The sequence below is a fragment of the Thermobia domestica genome, chromosome 5 (genome assembly GCF_964235325.1).
Source record: "Thermobia domestica chromosome 5, izTheDome1.hap1.1, whole genome shotgun sequence".
NCBI classification, from domain to species: domain Eukaryota; kingdom Metazoa; phylum Arthropoda; class Insecta; order Zygentoma; family Lepismatidae; genus Thermobia; species Thermobia domestica.
The window spans coordinates 145,393,304-145,416,046 of record NC_137458.1 but is presented as its reverse complement, the minus strand read 5'-3'; the positions used below and the strand labels follow the sequence as shown (position 1 = coordinate 145,416,046).

The window sequence follows — 22,743 nt, the reverse complement described above, 5'->3', positions numbered from 1 at the left end:
CCAGCGAGGATACAGGGGTTGGACCCATTATATAACGCCTGCATGAGATCAGTTTCGAAGAAATTGTTTCGTGCCCTAGTTTGAGAGTTCCCAGCAGGAGCATAACTGTTACATAACCGTATAGTCCGTAGTTGGCCCACAGTAAGTCTATCAGTCAGAGGAGTAGGATGTTCAAGAAAGTCTATATCACTTCTATATATAATTGCAGTTCCTAAGCCTTGGGGATTAAAATTAGAGCACCAGGAGTGAGTAAAGAGGTTGGAAAATTCAGGCAAAGCCACTTCCTGTGTGAAGAGGATATCTATCTCTGCTTTACGGATGAAATCACTCAAAGCATGTTGCTTAACCAAGGAACTTAAACCGTTTAAGTTTAGAGTGGCGATACGAAAACTATACATTTGGATCCACCAAAGAAAAAAAATTGTAGAAAGGAGAAAGAAGAGGACATTAGAGAGAGAAGGGATATTACGAAAGATCCGATGCACTGTCAATCCCTTTCCTAGGACGAGATTTTGAACGGGTACGAGCGGACTCTACAATATAACTATCTTGAGACTTTATTAACTTCAAAGAAAAATCACTGTCGCCACTTTCAGTTTTCTTTTTCTTGCGCCGGGTTTGGGACAAAAACACATTTTCACTTGCACTAAGGTTACTAGCAGTAGAAACAACCACATCACTGGGCAAAACACTATCACTAGTAGATGGGGCGTTGACACTAGGTGGGGCACCAGAAGGGGACAGAGAGGTGAGAGTTGTCACATCAGATTGGCGGTGCACAGAGGGAACGTCATCACTGTTGAAAACACGTTGGTCAGAAAGTGAACATAAACCTGTATCAGGTTCCTGTGGAGGCTCAACAATATGGTCATCACTAATGGGAGGGGCCTCTTCAATATTCACTGTGCCGTTGGCAGAATCCATAGTATCAGAAGTCGACGGAGCTGTATGCATCCTGGAATCACAAGAAAGGTGCACGGGAGGATCGGGCGATTTGACAGCAGGAATGTCACGAGGCGAGGTCAAAAGTGGGAAGGTGTTGAAATTAAGTAATTCTGGTGTGGACGTTGCGGAAGGAAGATTAACAGGAGCAGGGCGTGACAAAGGGGAAGATCGAAGTACGGGACGAGAGGATAGGGGAAGGGTGCTAGAGCGACGCTTATCACAATCTTGGAAAAAATGTAGAGGACTATCACAGAAACTGCATGTCTTGATTTGACCATTATATGTGACCCACAATCGTAAACCTGCGATTGTCATAAACGAAGGTATGGAATGCTTAATGTTCATGCGTATCAACTTCCTGCCAGTACGAGTTTTATAAATGTGACCTGCATCATAGTATTCGTCTTCAATATGTTGCACCTCGCCGTACTTAGAAAGCACACTGATGATTTTTGCATTATCTAGTTCACTAGGACATACGTGTAGTTTAACTAATTGCGACATATTACTAGCAGAATCAAGGTCCAGAACAAATTCACTGTCATCATCTTTGTACACAACTTTACCTTGTGAATCACGTAGTATTTGCTCATAAGTAATCTGGTTTAAGAGTTTAATATACAATATTTTCCTGTTGAAGTCCATTTCTATTGAGATAACCTGGTCCGGGGATAATTTGAAGGTTGAAGCAATCCACTCATGGAGTTTAATCGACGTGGGACGATTACTGACAGGACGAAAATTAATTCGTATAGTATTCACTCGTAAACTAACCATGTCGCAAAACCGTTATCAAAAGACCAAAAGAATAGCACTGGGTCGTAATAAAGACGTTCACAGTCCAATACCACACACAAATGTGCAAAACACGAGGAACAAAAACGAAGCGTTCGCAACTGCACACAGCTTACAAGCACACAGCAGACGAGCGATGTGCACACCACGACTGCCACACAGGCTCTTGACTTGAACCATCAACCTCACTATTTCGAAGCAACGGCTCTACTCACTCATCCACAGAGCCACACTAAAGGTAGGCAGTCATAAGTCAGACGTAGAACGTTTGTTACTTACGAAACGTTTATTTCTAAGGGGGAAAGCTAAGCAAATTCCCCGTGTCTAAAGCGTTTTTCACAGTCCTTTGCACCCTTTAAAAACAAACCGCGTAACTTGACGTTGTATCACTGCGGGCAAGACTGCTGATTGGTGAAGAGGAAATTGTTTACTCTGTTTCCCGCAATATTTCTGCTGCAGCACGTGCATGCATATATTTCTGCCACTGGGATGTGCATTACTCGTCTCACTCTCACACAATTGCAGCAATATGGGGCAAAATACCCAATACTATATAATCCTCCCTCCTTTAAGAACAACTGAACATTGTTATTTTTGTCCAAATTGTGATTACAGATAAAACTACAATAAATTGTGTCAAATTATCAACGATAAAGAGATGGCTCTGGTATGTAACAGCAAGCATATTTATCATCATGGGAGATTATTTCTTTTTCATCTATTACCTAAATCATTACGCCGCATATCCATGAAAACAGATGGTACTTTTCCTACTTAAGTTCAATTTCTTGATGCGCTTTCTTACATTATATAGCATGCGAACATACAAATAGTGACTTCAGTACTACAAAGTAAATAAATAATGTATATATACTATTTTATGAGAACACGAAAATTAGCTACTTAAAGTCTTAATTTTCTTCAAGTGAATTGAACAACGTTGATATCGTTTGATAAACTATTTGCTTTTCTTCTGCACTTACGGGTTAGCCTTGTTTATGTTTAACAAAATAATTCGATCCCATATAGATTTCGATCCCATATAGATACACACTTTGAGTCGGATCCTAAATGTTCTTACTATGTCTTAACAATACATTAATTACCATAATATATTGCATTTGTCGATTACTATTTGCCAGAGATGGAGTGGGTCAGTGGGTCAAGTGGGTCAAGTTTTCTGAGTGGGTCAGTGGGTCGTGGGTCATCAACGTGTGACCCACCACCCACCGTGACCCACTGCAACCCACCATCCACCGGGACCCACTGCGACCCACTACCCAACGTGACCCACTGCGACCCACCACCCACCATGACCCACTGCGACCCACCGACTCAGTATGATCTACCGACCCTCTCTGCTCACTGCATTGTAGACAGTATCTTCTGAAGACTGGTAAATTTGTCTTCGTTTTACTTTCAAGACCTTCATTTCCCATCCTTTTCCACTTGTTTCTGCCTACTTACCTGAGGTGAGTATATCTAAGTGAAAAAAGAACTTCAGACACTTTTGGATATTGTTATTTTTAATTGTAATAATAGCAATAGGACTTATACTACTACTTGGCTTTCGAGATCTCTGAGTTTATAGAGGAGCTAACTACTGGAAAAAATATTTTTTGAATCACTGTAATATATAAATTATTATATAAAAAAATTGAATGTAACTATGTTGCCTGATCATCACGGTCAAATTGCAAAGTCAAATGAAATGACTTTTGGTATATAGTTAGGCCTTAATCCAAACTGGGATGTTATATTGCTTTCATTATAATGCATGATATCCTAAGGAGGTAGTGAGGATTCGAATTTTTGCGAAAAAAAAATGAGTATCTCGCACGCCGTTAAGTTACGGAGCTGAGATTCAGTGTATTAATTGTTTACTGAAAATAAACAGAATGTGTAATAGAATTTTTCAAAATTCTCCTTTATGTGAGGGGGGGGGGGGCATTTTCTATATATGGAAAATTGTTAGTGAGTTGGTTTGTAAAAATGATCGAAAACGATCGGTTATTGAAGTAAAAAAAAAAAAAAAAAAAAAAACAGAAACAAAAAATACAGTGCTTGGCTTCATATATACATTGCTTTCTACTATAATAATTGCTGAAGCTTATGTTTATTATATGGAGCGCTTACAGCACAGGGCAATCAACCCAAAACTTGTAACTAAAATAGGCATAAAATTTGTACTGTAAGCTTAATTACACGAAAATTTTAAGTTTGGATTGTACGCATAATTATATGGAAAATTTATACTTTTTTCCCTTTACGTTGGTCTACTTACCTTGATTTGGAACTTTGAAATTTCATCCTTTTTTCCACTGAAAAGTATTGATAATTCAAGAAGGAAATAATTATACTATGATAATTTAATTTAAATTCATCGTAATTTGGCACATGGCAAACAACAGTGTAGTAATTGAAGGGGAAGAAGGAGGGAAATTCCCATTCACCTCTGAACACTCGAGGAACCTCGGTTCCCTTTCGCTTTCTAGACGGGGGAGGGAACTTGGTAATGGCATCAAACCTTCATGTGTAATTGCAAAAATTAAATTTATAAACAAGTAAGAAATCATCAATTTATCAGGCTTTAATTGATAATTTATTCACAAGATTCCCTATCGAAGGCGTGGTAGATGAAGTTTCTGTTCTCCATGAGTCAACATAGCCAACTGACATGGTCGATATGGAAAATATGTTGTATGGTGATAGAGAAATTATACTTCTTGCTGAATATTTAAAAACTGACCAAGAAAAATCGTTATCATACTTAAGTCTAAGAAGCAGATTGTCGATGAGGAGTTGCAGAAATCGGGTAGAAGTATTATCAATTTCCACGACAGAGTGCGAACGGAGATTTCCCCTTATGAATTTACAGATGACTGATATTAGAAATAGACTAAGTGCTCAAACGTTGTCTAACTTGTTGTTCATCAAGTTAATGGCCCACCGCTAGACAAGCTCAAAGTACACGAGTTAGTTATTTGTTGGCTGAAGGATGGACATCATTCCGCTGCGGATGATTTACCACGAAAAAGTTACCAACAGGAAATAAACCCGATTTCAGGTTTGTTTTAAGGTGGAAAATTACGAGTTATGGAAAATGTATGTTACTAATAGCTTATTTGTGTTATTCAACTTTGTACCTATTTTTTTAGGAAGCCTCTTCTATGCTTTAGGTAAACTACTTTGAATAAATATTCATAATAATTGCAATTATGCATATTTGTAACTTAAATTTAACGTGGTGATTCTATTATCAACATTATAACACAATCTCTTCTAAGTTGTGTCTGTGGTCAAGCGGGTTTAGTACTGCTCAGTGGCGTATTTAGGGGGTGGCTTCCGGGCTTAAGCCCCCCGAAATCTTACTTAGTACAGTAAAATAAATGAAATATCTAACGTAAATTCCAGGCAAAGACCCCCGAAAGTTAGGAAAGCCCCTCCCGAAACAAAATCGTAAATACGCCACACTCTAGAAACGAGTACTGTTATCAGAACCATAAAAATATAGTTAAAATTGGCATTGTCATTGGAAACATTATTGTGGTTATATATATAATATTATTATTTTTTCCTATGTTACCAGAATGATATGAGAAAATTCGTATGTGCTGTGTGAAAAATATTGCATAGTTATCATTTTTATTGTTATAAAAATTATCTTTATAGCTCCATAAACAATATGTATGATTGGTTGTGCAATTCCGTGTTTGCGCATGCGCAGAAAGACGTGCAGGAAGAAAGAAGCGAAGCCGCCATTTTCTTGTTCAATCGTATCGTTTCTGATATTTGTATGAATTTGTTGTAAAATGAGTGAAAAAACTGTTGAATTGTTACGAAAATGGAAACTTGAAGACCTTATAAGAACTTTTCAAGGTAAGTTTAGTATTTTAAAAGGTAATAGTTAAGAACAGCTACTTCTCATCTCCCGTGCACGAGGATACATCTTACTGTTGCACTACCTAAACACCCTAAGTACAAGGGCAAGAACTCAGTCTATTACCTACTTTTTAACATCCTAGATAGTCAATGAATAATGCCTGAAAGTATGGCGTTTCTCGTCCTTCCCTAAATGGGAAGTACGGCTCCTTAACTATAACCTTTTAAAAGAAATGTGTGAAAAAATATATGCTTCATTTTGTTTAAATTCTGTGATTGAGTAATTCAATTTTAAAAACATAGTGATTTTAATTCGTGTTACCTCGGCCGTATATTAAAGCAGAACTGGTCGTACTATCCTGTTTTAGGGAGGCATACTTATAATCATGCAATATTCTTTTAGCGCCAAGTACACTCTTTGTGTTTTAGAAAGTGTTTCTTAACGGGGAAGCTGCATTGTGACCCTATAATCAACTGGGCTGGCATAGGTTGTTACTATTTCCAGCATCAACATGTGCCTAAGTTACATAATGGAATAAAGGTTCAGGGACGCATTTAGAGTTAACAGACAGGAAAATTTGTGGTGAGGGTTGGGCTTTTGGGTAATTGCATATTAGGAGATAAAAGTTGGAAAATGTTACTATAGCAACTCATTATACAATACAAAGTAAATTTCACAGAATAAATATTGGGGAAGGTTATAGAATGCTCACCCCCATGGCTGGTAAGTATCCAGTTTGGTTCCTTTCTTTATCAGGGCAAGTCTTTACTTTGGGCAAGGCAGTGACAATAAGCAATGAATCTGAACCGGTTCCCGCAATTATAATTACAGTTTCCAAGAAGCAAAGACATAAAACAACGTGCCCTGCGGGGCTCTAACACGCCTTCATTCGCTGACGCTCGCTTGGCAATAATATGTACTGACAGTATATCACTGTCTTGCCCAAAGTAAACAGTTACCTTTATCAATACTCAATTCACATGGTATTGCTGAGCGAGCGATAGCGAGTGAAGGCAGGTTAAAACTCCTCAGGGCATGTTATCTTCTATTATTATAACTAAATGTAGATATCTGGGCTCTTGCCTAAATGTTGCTGTGAGACGGGTACGGGAAGACTACAGGTTCGAGCTAAGAATCTCACGTCCGAGCGACTCTACATAGAATCCGGGTTATTCTAACTATATAGCCCCAGGGAAAGGATTGCTCGAGCAAACGGGTTAGCCCTATACCAAATAGAAAATTTATATGTAAAATACAGTGTGAAATATTTTTCATAAAGGAATGAGAGTGTGAATAGAAGTAATTACTATTAGTGTACAGCGTATTGAGTTGAATTTTGAGTGATAGTGTAAGTTTGCTCTTCTACTGCCTTCGTTTATGCGTATACCCCATTCGCTGACGCACCCTTCGCTACCGTCTGGCCCGCTGCTGCGCTCCTGTTCTGACTCGGTTAGATAACATTCTTGATTTTTACTGAGCAACTGGCACAATTTGGTTCATGGTTTATGCACTTTAGTTTTTATGCGATACATCCACGCTATTTACAGTCAAACACCGTAAAGTGAGTCTGCAAGTAGTAATGGAGCTACTCATTTAGTGCATTCTCTGCTAAAAGAAACACAAACCTCTAACCTGATCTGAAAATGTAAGAAATGTGTGAAAATTTGGTACAACTGTCTGCTCGAGTAATGCCCCAAGGAACTCAAAATGTTTCTTCGTGGGTGTGTGTTTAGCGTATGTAACTTTTTTTTTTTTTTGTGGGTAACTCAGGTTGGAGCTCACATAGTTCGTATTCCACACAGTGTTCGTAGGTTATCTTAAGAAAATTTCCCTTGACTGAAACAGAATTTTCCCTTTTCGTGTCAAATTTTCCCTAGTTTGTTGATTGAGTTGATTTTGAGTTTAAGGTCCCATTTAGCAGCGATGTTATATGAGACGTGGACCTACTCATTAACATGGAATCGGAACCACATCAGCATGCGCCGGAAATTGATCCCAGGTCTCCCACGCCAAGGGCGAATACGCTAACCGTTAGCCACGAAGAGCCCTTTCCCTAGTTTGTTGAATGTTTAATTCCTATGATGCACGGTATGTTGTAAGATTAATTTAGTTAGACAGTATATATTGAAGGAAGTATGAACTACATTTATTTTATTCATTTCCTTTTCGTTTCTAACTTTTTTAAGCAAAAAAGAAAAAAAAAAACATCCAGTCAACAATTGACGCAAATTATGCTACTTTGAATACACACTAAACTCTGGCTATTGCATTGGTTTATTTCTGAAGAACAAAGATAATATGGAACATTTATATTGAGCTCCTTCTTGGCTAAACTGTTTTCGTGCGCGCCTTTGGCGTGGGAGACCCGGGTTCGATTCCCGGCGGGAGCTCATGTGGTTCGGATTCCACGTTAATCAGTAGGTCCCGTCTCATATAGCCTCGCTACGCAAAGGGACGATAAAGTCAAGTCAACAACTAAACATTTATATTGAATAATAAGTCAGTGCGAGAATTTCCCTAGATTTTGACGTTTTATCATAAAATTTCCCTTTTCGCTAAATTTACTTTTGAAATTTCCCTAGATTAGGGAAATTTCCCTGAAACTACGAACAATGATTCCACGTTAATCTTCAGGACCCCGTCTCATCACCAGAGTGCAGGAGGGATTAAAGCTCCAGTGGCGGTTCTTGACGGAAGTCACACGGGAAAGGGTTACCATTTTATTACTAGTGTCTAATAGAAGAAAACTTGATACTCAGCATTACTCGAGCAGACGGTTCTACCACGTTTTGACACATTTCTTACATTTTCAAGTCAGAATAGAGTTTTGTATTTCTTTTAACAGAGCATGCACTAAATGAGGAGCTTACTAGATAGTGCATGCAGCAAGGGTGTAGTCATAGGAGTTCCATCGGGGCCAGCCCCTAGATGATTTCCTGGAGCACCCAAATACCAAACTTTTAAAACATTACCATTAGATTACTTCGCTTCAGTCATTTAAAAATAACAAAGTTTACATGCAATTAATAATTTACGGAAAATTATTTACCGATTGTTACTGATGGAAAAATACCACCGTTTTAAAATGCTACTATAAATACTACCATTAAATAATGGTGCTAAACTGATTTGTAAGTACATTATATTTTTTCTATGCTGTAACTAGTGGTTTAGAATACATTTTTATCAACTGGAAAATTTGGTGAAAAACGATGTTATTATTCCGTTTCTCAGTTCGGATCTCATTCGCTTTTTTTTTTTTTTTTTTGCGCAACTTGATGTAAAACAGGAAGCGAGATATAACTGTTAGTAAAATAATTATGATGTTTTTATTTTAGTCACGAATAATGAATAAATATTTTTGTCGGGAAATTAAGTGAAATTTAAAAAAAATCAGTTTATGGGCAAGATTCTAGAACACAGGTCCTCGTTCTCATTTAGCTGTAATAAAGACAGAAAAAGACGTGCCCCAGCGGGATCTAACCCGCCTGCACACGCTAACGCACGTTCGTCAATACTATGTGGATTAAACATCAAACTTTGGTGTACAGAAAGGAATCAATCTAGCTACTAATCCATATAGGGGAACATGCGTTCTAGAACCTTCCCGTCTTCTGTAGATAGATTCTGTGTAAAAGATCCTAAATTGAAATAGTTATGCACAAAGGTATAACGTTTGGTCCTGGCAGTAGTTCTTGGTTACGCATAATTAGAACTAACTGGTACATAATATTTATGGTGATAAAAGCTAATAAATAAATGAGCAGTGTTTTGGTTTTCTGGACGGAAACCAAATTTTCCTGTTTTTTCAGGTTTCAAATCACTACCTGTAACACTTTTTTTTTTTTTTTGGCTTTGTACATTGTAGTTGCTCCCGCTTCAAAAGCGATGGGCCCCTCCAAGATAAAACTTCCGCCTATACCCCTGAATGCAGATGACTTGAGGAAGGCTCAGTATAAATATAGTGGGACATGTGGCATAAAAAAATCTTCCGTGAATAAAAGATGAACCAACTTGTGCTAGGTTGCTACTAAAAAGCACGAATTCTATTTAACCGATTCAGGGCAGAAGGGTAGAGGGATAGTCCACGCAGTAGGGAGGGGTGCATCCGTAGGGAACAGGCGCGTCAGCGATGGTAGGTATACAAATAAACGAGGATCGTGAACTTACATGTACAAGAGGGGGCGCGGTGGCTCAGTGGTAGATCGTTCACCTCCGGTGCTTGGGGTCCGTGGTTCGATCCCAGCTCGCGCCGTGTGGAATTTGTGGTGGACAAACACCGTGCTCGTGGGTTTTCTCGGGGTTCTCCCGTTTCCTCCCACTTTCTTCATTCCACCATTTCATTCATTTCTCATAATCACCGCCTCCTTTAGCCTAACCGGCATATGCGTAGGACGTTAAACTTAAAGATTTCATTTCATTTTTTACATGTACAAGAGGAATTTAAAACTCCAGTGGCCGCTCTTGAGCGAAATCGCATCGGAAGGAATTGCCATTTTATCACCACCGTCCAATAGAAGAAAACTTAATGTACCATACTAATCTTAGTATAATACATTAACAATGAATTATCTATCAACTTCCTTAGCTTATGCCAATGAAACGTTTATTTTTAATATTCTGACTTCCCTCGAGAACAACCAATGCTCAATTGTTTATTTTATTGTAGCTTATTTGAATTTAATGTTATTTATCGATAGAAAGTTCGATTTCTTTACCTCCTACTCAGAAGCCTAGGAAGGGTTTGTTTCTCTTTATACTAAGGACACATCAGTTTAGTTTTATTTGAAATTATTTCGACCCTGTGTGGTATCTTTGTACGTAATTTTCTCTCGTTACTCTTCTTGTTTTTTTCTTTCTTGTTAAAGGACATTGTTAAAATATCAAAAGGGGCTACCGTTGATCAGTAGTAGAGCGTTCACTTCTGGTGCATTGAGTCCCTGGTTCGGTCCCAACTCGCACCATCTGAACTTTGTGGTGGAGAAGCACCATGTGTGGGTTTTCTCGTGGTTCTCCCGTTTCCTCCCACTATTCTTCCCATCATTCCATTCATTTCTCATCATCATAGTGTCCTTTAGCCTAACTGGCATAACCATGCGATGTAAAACTTAATGATTTCATTTCATGTGTAATTTAATCGGTGAACTAGTGTTCAGCGGTATAACTCCTAATATTGCATAGTTTTACATTTTCGAATGCTACTACGGTACTGTTAAAATAACGTTATGTACATGGCCGTTAATGGCTCTAACATTGAGTAATAAACTTATATTAGAATTTAATAGAGTATCTGAAACTGATAATAAAGTATTTCTTGATTGGAGATGATGCTTTTTTGTCTGCCTGTTTGAATTTCTTGAATCCGTACTACACATGACAAGATTTTCAGGAACTTGATATTGGCTAGGCAACGAATATTGCACAACTTGCACATGCTGGCCACTATACTGTAGCCGCTGTATCCCTGGCTCTGACAGCTATGCGAAAAAGAAAGCGAGGGTTTATACTACACTGACCCTCCCCCCCCACAAGGCCCAATGAGTGACCGAGCTGTCACCGCGTTGACACGGAAAGCAGACGTTGTTGCCATTCTGTCTTCTTCCTTTCGTTTGTGCATAGTTGAGTGGAAAGTACTTTGAGGTTGTATTCGATTATTGCAACTTTGAGTTGTTTCCTTTCCTTTTTGGGTGTTTGGGTGTGCTCTTAAGAATATTGTTGTATTTAATTGGTGACAATGGTTAGTTCTTCAGAACCGAAGCCAAAGAAAATAGGAGTGTATAAAGGACAAAACCGAGAATTTATATGGAGACTTCGTGAATATTTCGAGAACTAGCGCGATAATGGAGGTCCTCTTCCTGTGACCAGTGTGGTGAACAGAGTTGCTGATGTCTTGCGTGTGGGAACATCCACTGTTTAGAACATAACAAACTAAAAATGTTCGGAAGAACTTAATTCTCCTTCTGCAGTTTTGGTTACTCCAGGCAAAAAAAAAAAAAAAAAAAAAAAAAAAGCTACTTTTGTATAGTTTTCTTACACGGAAAGTTTTAAAAATTCATGAAAATTCAGCATTTCTTAAGCAAACCGTTTCGATTAAATTCGCTTGCTTTTTCTGTTTATTCCTAGTGTACCTATATACGGTTAAACCCTCGACAAATTGGCAACATTGTTTTGTCCACGTGCAGAACTGTCGGAGCCAGAGACGTAGCGGCTCTAGTATACTAAGATACCGGTTTAATAGCCAAGAAAGGCAACCAGCGGCAGAGGGAATAGGATTCGAAAGTAGTGTATGTTGTAAAGGTACTTAGGATTAAAAAGTAGTGTATGTTCTAAAGGTAGACCCCCTACTTCTTTCGTTTCACAATTTAGTACAGGAAAATGAAGGTCGTACTTGAATAAGGAAAACATAGTCAAAAAAGCTAACATTTCCGTTTTCCTCCCAAAATCCGGCTCTATGAGTGATTAGAGTGCAAAATTAAAAAGATTGTATAATATTTTAAAAACTGTTTAGGCGCAGAACAGGGATATTGAAAGAAAAGATGTGGAAAAATGTTAGATTAGTAATACATAATACAAAATGTTTTATTACAAGGCTTCGGATAGTCATGCACTAAAAACCTCAAAATATGCATGCAAATATGTCCTCTTTTCTGTTGATATGCCGAAATGCAATCATAGATAGCACATAACTAGCTTACTTGTCTCTTCAAAACTGCTGGAGTGTTATCATCAATGGATAAAGGTGACCCCTGTTTCAACTGGATTCCATTGCAAGGAATTTGGTCAGTGACATTTCGTAGCAGATTTCTGATCACTCAACAAGATAGAAAATCTGTGCAAAAATAGAATTTCCGTCCTAGCAGGGGCAGTTTTATATAAAAAAAATCATCGATAAATGAGTTATATTTCCATGTTCACTTACAAATTATGGTCTTCTTTGCAGCAGATACCATTGAATGTGCATTAGAAGAAAAACAGATGCTGTAAAATATGCAGTGTCTCGTAAAATACGATAAATATGCATTTGCATAAGAAACATGGAAAATGCATAACTATTCAAACCCTATTTGTTACCTAGTTCACTGAAATTTAAATATTTTGCTACGAAAAACAATGGTTCATGAAATAAACTCCTTCATTTTTCTGATAGATTGAGATTGATTTCACACATAAATACAAAGTATTACGTCTCTTAGAGAAGTGGCCAAACGTGAACACAAAAGTGGAGGAAATTTTGGTAAAGAAACCTAGAAGTCTGCCAGAGACACTATAGTACTGAACAACAGTACTGAAAAGAGAAAATCTTAATTCAGGTTAGTGTTGATATGTTTTCCCGATAAGGAGAATGTGTTTGCCTTTGCTTCGTTTTCAGCAAATAAATGTAATATATTGTTGTAATAGAAGAATTGCAGGAATACAAATTGATTTATTTCAGTGTGTATGATACAATAGTGTTAATTACTATTATTAATATTATATTCTGTGCTGCGTCATTTGGGTAAGTCGAAGTGTAGAGAATATTCACTGGCTGTACAGAAGATTCCATTCCGGTATTTGTGCGGTGTGACTGAAATATTCCACGTTAATCTTTAGATATCCATATCATCACAGTAGTGCAAGAGGGATTTAAAACTCCAGTGGCGGCTCTTGAGGGAAGTAACATCGGAAAGAATTACCATTTTATCACTACCGTCTAATAGAAGAAAACTCAATGTACCTTACTAATCTTTGTATAATACGCTAACAATGAAAAGACGATCAACTTCCTTAGTTTATACCAATAAAACATTTATTTTTAACATTGTGACTTCCCTCGAGAACCACCATTGCTCAGTTGTTTCTTTTGTTGTGGCTTATTTGAATTTAATGTTATTTATCGATAGAAGGTTCGATTTCTTCATCTCCTACTCAAAAGCCTAGGACAAAGTTTGTTTCTCTTTATACTAAGCTGCAGTCTATCTTGAATGAAGTCACATCAGTTTAGTTTTATTTGAAATTATTTCCACCCTCTTTGGTATCTTAGTAAATAGCTTTCTGTCGCTGCTGCTCTTCTTGTTTTTCTCTTTCTTGTTATAAGACATTCTTAAAATATCAAAAAGGTTGATCAGTATTAGAGCGTTCATCTGTGATGCGTGGGGCCCTTGTTCCGATACCAGTACGCGCCTATTGAAAATTGTGGTGGACTAACACTGTGTGAAGAGGTTTTCTCGGGGTTATTCTATTTCCCTCCACTTTCTTCATTCCTCCTCTTCATTCATTTCCACAATCGATGTCTGCTTTAGCCTATACGCAGTTCCATGGAACGTAAAACTCAGATTTCATTTCTTTTGAAATATCAAAATAATTTAAAAAAAAACTACACTTTGCGCCATCAAGAGCAGTATCTCTATCCTTCGTGATTCTGGAACTCAATGAATAATTAACACTTCTGACCAGAGTATATACACTTATTTATTAAAACTAAAATACAATGTAACAGTTTCTATAATATAAATGTCTATGCTCTGAAGATCTCTTTCAGTTAGTGTTTGATGAAGACAACGTTAAGTTAATTTAGTTTTTAATAAATAAGTGTATATACACTGGTCAGAAATGTTTATTATTCCAAGAGCAGTATGTAATTTTTATTTAGAATGTATCTAATAGCGTGGATTAGCAAGTATGTACATTTTTGGTATAGAGTTTGCTATTTCCCACCATAGTTTCTCAAGGTAGTACCTTCAGCGGGAGAAGCTCAGTTACAGTAGTTCAAGGTAGCACTTTTCTCATGGTAACTCAACTGCTAAGAAAGTAAATACAAGACCTCAGGACATGTTTTAAAGGTCATTGACTTATTATTGATTACAAAACAGGTTACGAGTCAATCCTTTTTGGCTGAGCAGTGTGGAAACTGTCATAGTTCTAGTTTAAAATGGAAAATAACTGGGTCTTTTAGGGTCATAAGAGCATGCTTTGTCTTGGAAATGGAGCAGGCAATCGTGACATTGCTTCAGTGACTTGACCCAGGTGTTTTTTTTTTATGTAGTTACCATGCTTTGTACCCCTGGAATAATTGCCTTGACGAGCATGGTGACATATGTTCAAAATATATATTTACAGTGTCTTACTACTTGTGAATATGCCTTGGAAGTAAAGTTTATTCGTGGGAAGTCTTCGCTTTTTTTTTATTAGCATGATAACACATACTACCGAGTAATTTATGGTTTAAAATAGTGACACAGTGGCTGTAAATTTGATTATGTAACATAACAAGTATTTCCAAGGGGATGCCTTATACTAAAAGAGAACGATAATGAATGTTTCACAGTTTATTTTCTTAAGTTTGAAAGGGATGCTGAATGCTTATTCTTTTCTTCCAGATACAAGAAGCACAGTCCTTTTTACTTTATTGAGAAGACATTTTCCTGTAGTAACATCAACTGCGAAGAAGAAAGACACAGCTGGAACGTGGAGACCCACAAAATACGAAAGCGAACAAAGATTCTCCTTTTTTCACGTAAAGGTAAAAATAATATCATTTACTTTCATATATGAAATTACAAATTTGTATAATAAGCTAGTTTCCAGGCCTTGAAAAGTAAGAAGTGGGAGAAAGTATTTCAACCCTGCTTGATCTGAACAAAAAATTATAGGTTTAACACAGATAAAGGGAATTTGGATAAGGATGGGATGGTATCATCTAATTTTATCAATAAGAAATAGTCTAAGTAATGAGTTAATATTTTTATTTCAATAAATGTACATAGTTATATTACTGGCGTGTACAAACCAATTATTCCTCCTTATTTGATATAAAACTTGCAAAAAACTTTTATTTTACTGTTCAAAAAAAATGGACCATGTGGTTTTATATTCATAATAACGAGCCACAGAGCCCCGTTGAAGGAATCCTGATAGTGATTCCGAAATATCGGTGAAGTTATTAACACTAGGAGGCGAGTATTTTAATAACTAAAATATAGCATCCTTAACTGTACTTCCTTATTGTAACCGGAGGTGGGAGAAATTTACTACTTCCGGTTTTCATATTAATCTACGTAGAGCAAACACTGTTAGGTATGTCGAGAAGCAGCTTTACACAATCAATTTAGTATTGCAAGAATAAGAACCAATTTTTTATCTTGAAACCGTATTCAAACCGGAAGTTGCAAAGATCAACCACTTCCGGTTTTAACGTTGATCTCTATAGAATTGAAACTGTAATAGATGGCAGGAAGTGGTTTTCTGCAATAAATTTAGCGTCTCAATAGTATTTTCTATTTCTAATATATACGAAGAAAAGGAGAGGTAGAAATCTACAATAATTTTCGATTGTAATATTGAAAAAAATATTATGGCATACAAACCAAACTCCTTCACGTGGTGTACACGTGGCAGTACTACTTGTTTGTACATACAATATATCCCATCAATAGGTAATTTAAGAAATTATAAGACACTATTCATAAATTGTGTAGTTTGTCACGAATTATAAATAACAGTAAGAACAAATCTAATATTACTAATTACAATTGCACAGTTACTTTTTTAATTGCTAGTTTATATATACGGTGAGTCATTTATAATATTCAACCTTAAAACGGAAAACCAAAAGAGTGAGAGAAGCGAAACTGTGACAAAGCAACCAGAAGATAAGGGTACACACATATTAAGCATCAACACCCGGAGAACAGTCTTGCTACTGTAATATAAAGTTAGGTTTTTCAGAAAGCAAATTGCATACCATCTTATTACAAATTGCAAATCTACGTTTAAAGAGAAAACAAACAATACCACAATTGATGTTCAGTGGTGGAAACTAACAACTCTAGTTTCCCAAACATGAAAAGAAAAAAGGGGGCGCGGTTGCTCAGTGGTAGAGCGTTCACCTCCAGTGCTTAGGGTCCCTGGTCCGATCCCACCTCGCGCCGTGTGGACTTTGTGGTGGACAAACATCGTACTCATAGGTTTTCTCGGGGTTCTCCCGTTTCCTCCCACTTTTTTCATTCCACCATTTCATTTATTTCTCATCATCACCATCTCCTTTAGCCTAACCGGCATAATCGTGGGACGTAAAACTTTAAGATTTCATTTTCATGGAAAGAAGAAAGAACTTGGAAGGCTTCTACAATAGAAATGATACGAGGCAAGCTTATCGAATGTACCTTAGTGTCAAACAGTACACTCAATACTTGACATATTGATACGTACAAAATTGTAACAAATTAAAAATTGAACTTTTTCAAAATGCTCTTCTCGAAAATTATATCTCGAACGGTTTGAGATATCAAAGAACAGTAATGTTATTACGGTTTTAATGTTTTTCGAAAGCAATGTACGTAATTAAATGTGATAGTTACATATTAAACTTTCCAAAATAAAGCATTTGAAAAGTCAAATTTTCAGTTTGTTATAATTGTGTTCCTATCTCTTCGAAATACGTCAAATCTTCATGGTAGTATTTTACCAAAAGGTACATTCGATATGCCTTGTTCCGTCTGTCTTATTTGCGTTATTATTATTGTAAAAACCTTCAAATTTGGTTACTTTTTCATGTTTCCTATATTGTAGTATTGTTGGTTTGCAACATTGAACAATAAGTTTGGCATTGTTTGTTTTCTCTTTAAATGCAGATTTTAAATTTGTAATAACCTAATGTGGTGTTATTTAAAAAAAAAACTAATTTTATATGGGGTTGACATCACTGTTCACTGGATGTTGATGCCTAATACAGATTAATGTGTCACCCTCCCCCTAGTTGCATCCTACGAAGTTTCGCTCTTCTTCCTCTCTTTTGGTCTTCCCGTTGTAATCATTGGAGTTTATAAATGACGCACCATATATATATATATTGTACATTGTACAGCGTGTGAATGAACTAGACCACAAACTGTAACAAGTGATTCCTCACATTGAAATAAAAAAAATAAATGAATCTGCTGTTAAAAGTGCATAGTTTCGGAGTTAAGACTGCCGAAGAAGTGACCAGATTAACTTTAAAGGTCCATAGCTTCATTAGTATGTGCCCTATCCAAATATCCATTTTTGAGAATTCTCCAGTTGTTGCATAACGATTTTTAGACAGGCAGTTTGGGAGTATTCATAAAATTTTAACTAGTCCCAAACTGCTTCTCTAAAAATTGTCGCACAAGTACCGGAGGATTCTGAAACAGATATTCGGATCCAATAGAAATATGCTCCATAGGAGTGGAGCTGCGGAACTTTGAAGTTAATTTTTTCGCGTTTTCGGTAGCTTATAACTCCGAAACTATGCTCTTTCGACCACACTTACTTTCATGTGAAGAGTCGCCTGTTCATTAACACTTATATATATATATATATATATATATATATATATATATATATATATATATATATATATGGTGTCTCAAAAGTCCCCTGACATAGGGTAACACTGTTATTATCAGAGTTACAACAAAATGTAAGAGTAAAAACCATCTACAAATATGATGTTTTCACTCTAAAGTGAAGGATTTTTTTTTTTTTAATTGCACGAGCCGTTTGGGCTGTACACTCTTTATGCGCTCAATGTTAAACGAAAATGCAACGTTGGCATTAACCTAGACCCACAACATAAGTGAATGAATTTACTGTTTGAAAGGGGGGCTCTCCATCGACATGTTAGCGTAAAAGACAGTAACTTCATTCACTTATGTTGTGGGTCCAGGTAAATGGCAACGTTGCAGTTTCGTTTAACATTGGGTGCATAAAGAGTGTGCAGCCCAAACGGTTCGTCCCATTTAAAAAATCTTTTCACTGTAGATTGAAAATATCATATTTGGAGATAGTTTTCCCTCTTACGTTTTGTTAAAACTCTGATAATAACAGTGTTACCCTATGTCAGGGGACTTTCGAGACAGCCTATATATATATATATATATATATATATATATATATATATATATATATATATATATATGTGTGTGTGTGTGTGTGAGTTTATAGCTTTAAGATTCGTTTTGACTTCGTTTACAATTTATGGACAATTTCTTATTGAGTATATTTGGTTTCAGGCTATAGATGAGTTGCTGCCTGAGTGGAAGAACATAGAGAGAAGATGAAAATATTTGCAAAGAGTAAATGTAAAGGCTACAATTTTTGTAATACATTTTCCTTCAGAATATCCATCTATCCACAACCAAAAAGTTCCTTATGTAATCGACAATGTTCTGATCATGCACTCTTGTATATCTGGCCTGCTATTCAAGTTTGATTTTAAAAAGAATAAAACCTGCATAACGTCTTTTCCAACTGTTCTTTCATAAACTTCTACATCAAATCTTGGAAAGGCTGATCATTGGTTGATCCTTCATAAGTTTCTACATTAAAATTTGGAACAACGTGTACACCAATTCATAAGTCACAGCTGAAGCAACGGGTTTTGGAACATTTTCAACGAGGTTATGGTGAGAAACATTTGCAGTAAACACCTGTTAGACTGTTCGTGTTTCTGGAGATGTTTTCTAAGCGACTTAATATTTAGAAAATCGCGAAAGCAGTATTTTTCTCCGTCGATATTTGCTACAGGTTACAACTTGTGGAAAAAACGAAAGCGGAGAAGAAGATATTTAGGTGATTTAAAGCTAACTTGCACAAGAATGGTGGTATTGTTGATATAGGGATGGTGTTGTTACTAGTATAACTTTTTAAAGAAAAGAAGTATAACTTGTTAATCCTTATTAAAAAGATTACTTTGTTTCAAGACAAATATATTTTGGATATATAATGTATACATTATTTATATTAAGTTGTAATTTAATGTAAAATATATTGTGTTGGTTCTGAAAAAATAAATACAATTAAATGAATTCTGATAAAGTCTGCTTTGTGCGTTCATTAGCCATTACTTACTATTGAAAAAGTACAAGGAATTACGATAAATAACAAATTATTGTTTTGATGTACACTGAAGGCAAAGTTTCCTCATGACATTTTGTTTAATAGCTTATGATGGATCGTAGTAATTTTTATTCAAAGTATCTTAACAACTTCATATTTGCGTACTTTTATGTATGATATATATATATGAGACGTTTTTTTTTTAATTTTCGTTACTACGAGATTTTTGTTAACTTCTTCTGGGGGTTCCTGTTTGCTTAATCTGAGTTATCTTACAACATATTATGACAGGAATCCAACCTGGGTCTCTGACTTACCATGCAGAGTGCAAATTCCATCATATTCAAAGAGTGAAAAATATGAAATAACTGGTTCGAGACTCGAACCCAGGTCTCCGAGAACAACCAAGTCTCCCGGTCTAGTCGTATACTTTTGTTATCCCTCGAATGTACTTGAATTCGTACCTATAGAAGGATTAGTCTGTTCTAAAAGTTAGTTTTTCCATTATTATCTAAAAGCTCTATTATACTTATCTACAATCACTATAATAACACTCAATAATTTAAAGGGTTTGTTCTTTCAATGTAACGATACAGGAAAGGAAAAAGAATTATATCAGCATGTGGACATTTATATTTATACGAGAATAGATATCCCAGAAGTTTTCCAGTGTACAATCATGTACAAAACATCTTGAACATCCATTCCCTTTGTAACAACACCCTATATTATTAGTATTGGTATTGCACTAAACGAAGTCTATATTACTATAGTCCGCGTCACACGAATTGGCGTGTGGCATCAGCCAATAAGCTCGCAGTGTGCTTGGCTGATGCCACACGCCAGTTTGGATGAAGCGGACTATAGGTAGTATGGGTCTTTTAATGGGCTATTAACCAAAAATAAAAAGCATGAGTGCAAAAAAAAATGAAGATAAGAAGGTAAGTGAAACTGGACTATATAGCTTATATTGAAACGCTTTCTTTGAATTTCAATTAAGCACGTTTTGTGTTAATTTAATCATATACATTTTGGCAAGTTCTTATCGTCAGTAAGTGTTAAGTTCTCTCACAATGGTATTTTTTCACTTTTTTGGTAAGAAAGAAACACTGATTTTAAAATTTCAGTAAATAATTTCCGCGTTCGTGGCCCTCTGTTCACATTTACAGCAAAATATATCGTAGGTTAAGAATGAATTCTTTTAAATGCTGAGTCCATATTCTAAACGCTTTCTGAGTTCGAATTACTATAATAGCAGTTGCTCCCACTTTTAAATGTTTAAATTTTCAGTTTGTTGTTCAATTATATTATTGTACAATGATTTTCTTGTTTAAAAATCGCTGTTGCACTTTCAATTTTAATATTTGCTGGTAAGCCATCTAATTTTACATATAGTTTAGGAATGTATATACTATATACGAGGACGTAAACAGAAAGTCACGTATTGTGTGACGTCGAAGTTGTACACTTCAAGTGGTTAATTCAAGTTATAAATCCTTAGTTGTGGTTTTTGTTAATGAAATATAATAGTGTTTCTTCTTTCTAACGACTGAAAAATTTACCATTATGTGAATTCGTGAATATAAATATTCATTAAAGTCACTTCTTTGTTTAACGTCACACGATTATGCTTCCAGGCAAATGAAAACTATGATGATGATAATGAACGACATGGTGGAATGAATCAGGTTTGAGGAAATGGTGAAATCACGAGAAAGGACACGTACATAGTGTTTATCCAATAAAAGGCCACTTCATGTGAGCTGGGATCAAACCAGAAACCCCTCGCTCTAGAAGTGAGCGCTCTACCATTGAGCCACGGATGATGATAAAGAAATCATCGAAACGTATAGAAATAAATTAATAAAACGGTTGCTTAAGTGACGTTGGAAGGTTCATAAGATTATTAAATATGCATTCTATCAACTCATGTAGTCTGTACATTATTCTTACAGGTGCTGCTGTATAGTTTTACTACTGCTGTTCATTGTGCCAATTCCAGTGCTGTTATAGTGAGTGTTGCCGTACTGTGGACTTTACCCATATTGCACTGCATTGCTATTATGTAACACATTTAAGAAACGGATGACGACACATACCACCATGGATCGTTACCATTTTAGATACAATCTGCCTATATGCAATATTGGTGCCGTTGTAGTCTGAGAGCTGCTGCACAAGATTGCATCTAAAATGCTAACTATCATTAAACTAGTCTAATACTTGTGCATAGTTGTGTGTGTGTAAACATCCTTCCTTAAGACATGTTTCATAATAACAACCCCATGCAATATAAACCCGTCGAAAAAAAAACCTCCGGACCTCATGCAATTTTGGCTGAGAAAATTATCTGGCTTGGTAGACAGCGTTGTTTGGTTTTGTCTTTATTGCTGGGAAGCGATCCAACAGTAAATATCAGAACCCACATATGCCCATGCGTAAATATTTCCGTCTTCAAAATTAAACAACACTTCTACCAAATCAGATAATTTTCTTAGCCAAAATTGCATTAAGTTCGTAGGTTTTTTCGGCGCGTATAACACTCACAGTATGGCAGCACTCACTACACCCGTATTGCTAAGACAACATAACAGTATCGTTAGGGCAACTATACCAGTATTGTTAGGGCAACAATAATAGTATGGCCCTAACCATACCAGTATTGTTGCCTTAGCAATACTGGTATAGTTATTAACATGATATGCATAGTACGGACAACATAAAAATATAGCTGCGATAACAATACCACATTTCTTGGACAACAATATTTATGGTAAGTGCAGCACAACAATATAGTTTTACTAACAACGCAGATATTTATACTGACCATAAAGTATAGTCGTGAAAGCATCAGGACACGTCACACCAACTATTTTAGCACTTCGAGTATGGTTACAACAACTATACAAGTTGGTGTCACAACATATATTGTATGGTAGGGACAAACACAATACATTTTTGGATAGTTCCGATGACCATATCATATAGTATTTCCAACTATATAGCAGCTGTATAGTTGCAAGTACAATAATTGGCATAGTTGTTAATATCATAAATATGTCTAGGACAACCATAATTATTGTTGACCCAGCTAAATTTTTTTAACAATATAATATTGTACTCCCAGTCATAATTCTTGCTGGCGCTATATTAACAATACTGTATAGTTACATTCAACCATAATTATGGTTGAATATAACAATACCGTTTTTAGAGTGTGGTACTGCTACTAACATTTCTGAAACGAAGGGCGACGGTTCGAGCCTCCGTGAGGAAAGTTAAAG

The 22,743-nt window shown here is 36.2% G+C and overlaps 1 long non-coding RNA gene across 1 annotated transcript; it reads left to right on the top strand.

The window, feature by feature from the left end:
- The first annotated feature begins 5,440 nt into the window (after positions 1 to 5,440).
- LOC145686150 (uncharacterized) lies at positions 5,441 to 19,428 on the top strand. The gene is made up of 3 exons (XR_014131534.1): positions 5,441 to 5,619; positions 14,980 to 15,122; positions 18,634 to 19,428. It is a non-coding gene; the product is annotated as an uncharacterized LOC145686150 (long non-coding RNA).
- The last annotated feature ends 3,315 nt before the right edge of the window (positions 19,429 to 22,743 follow it).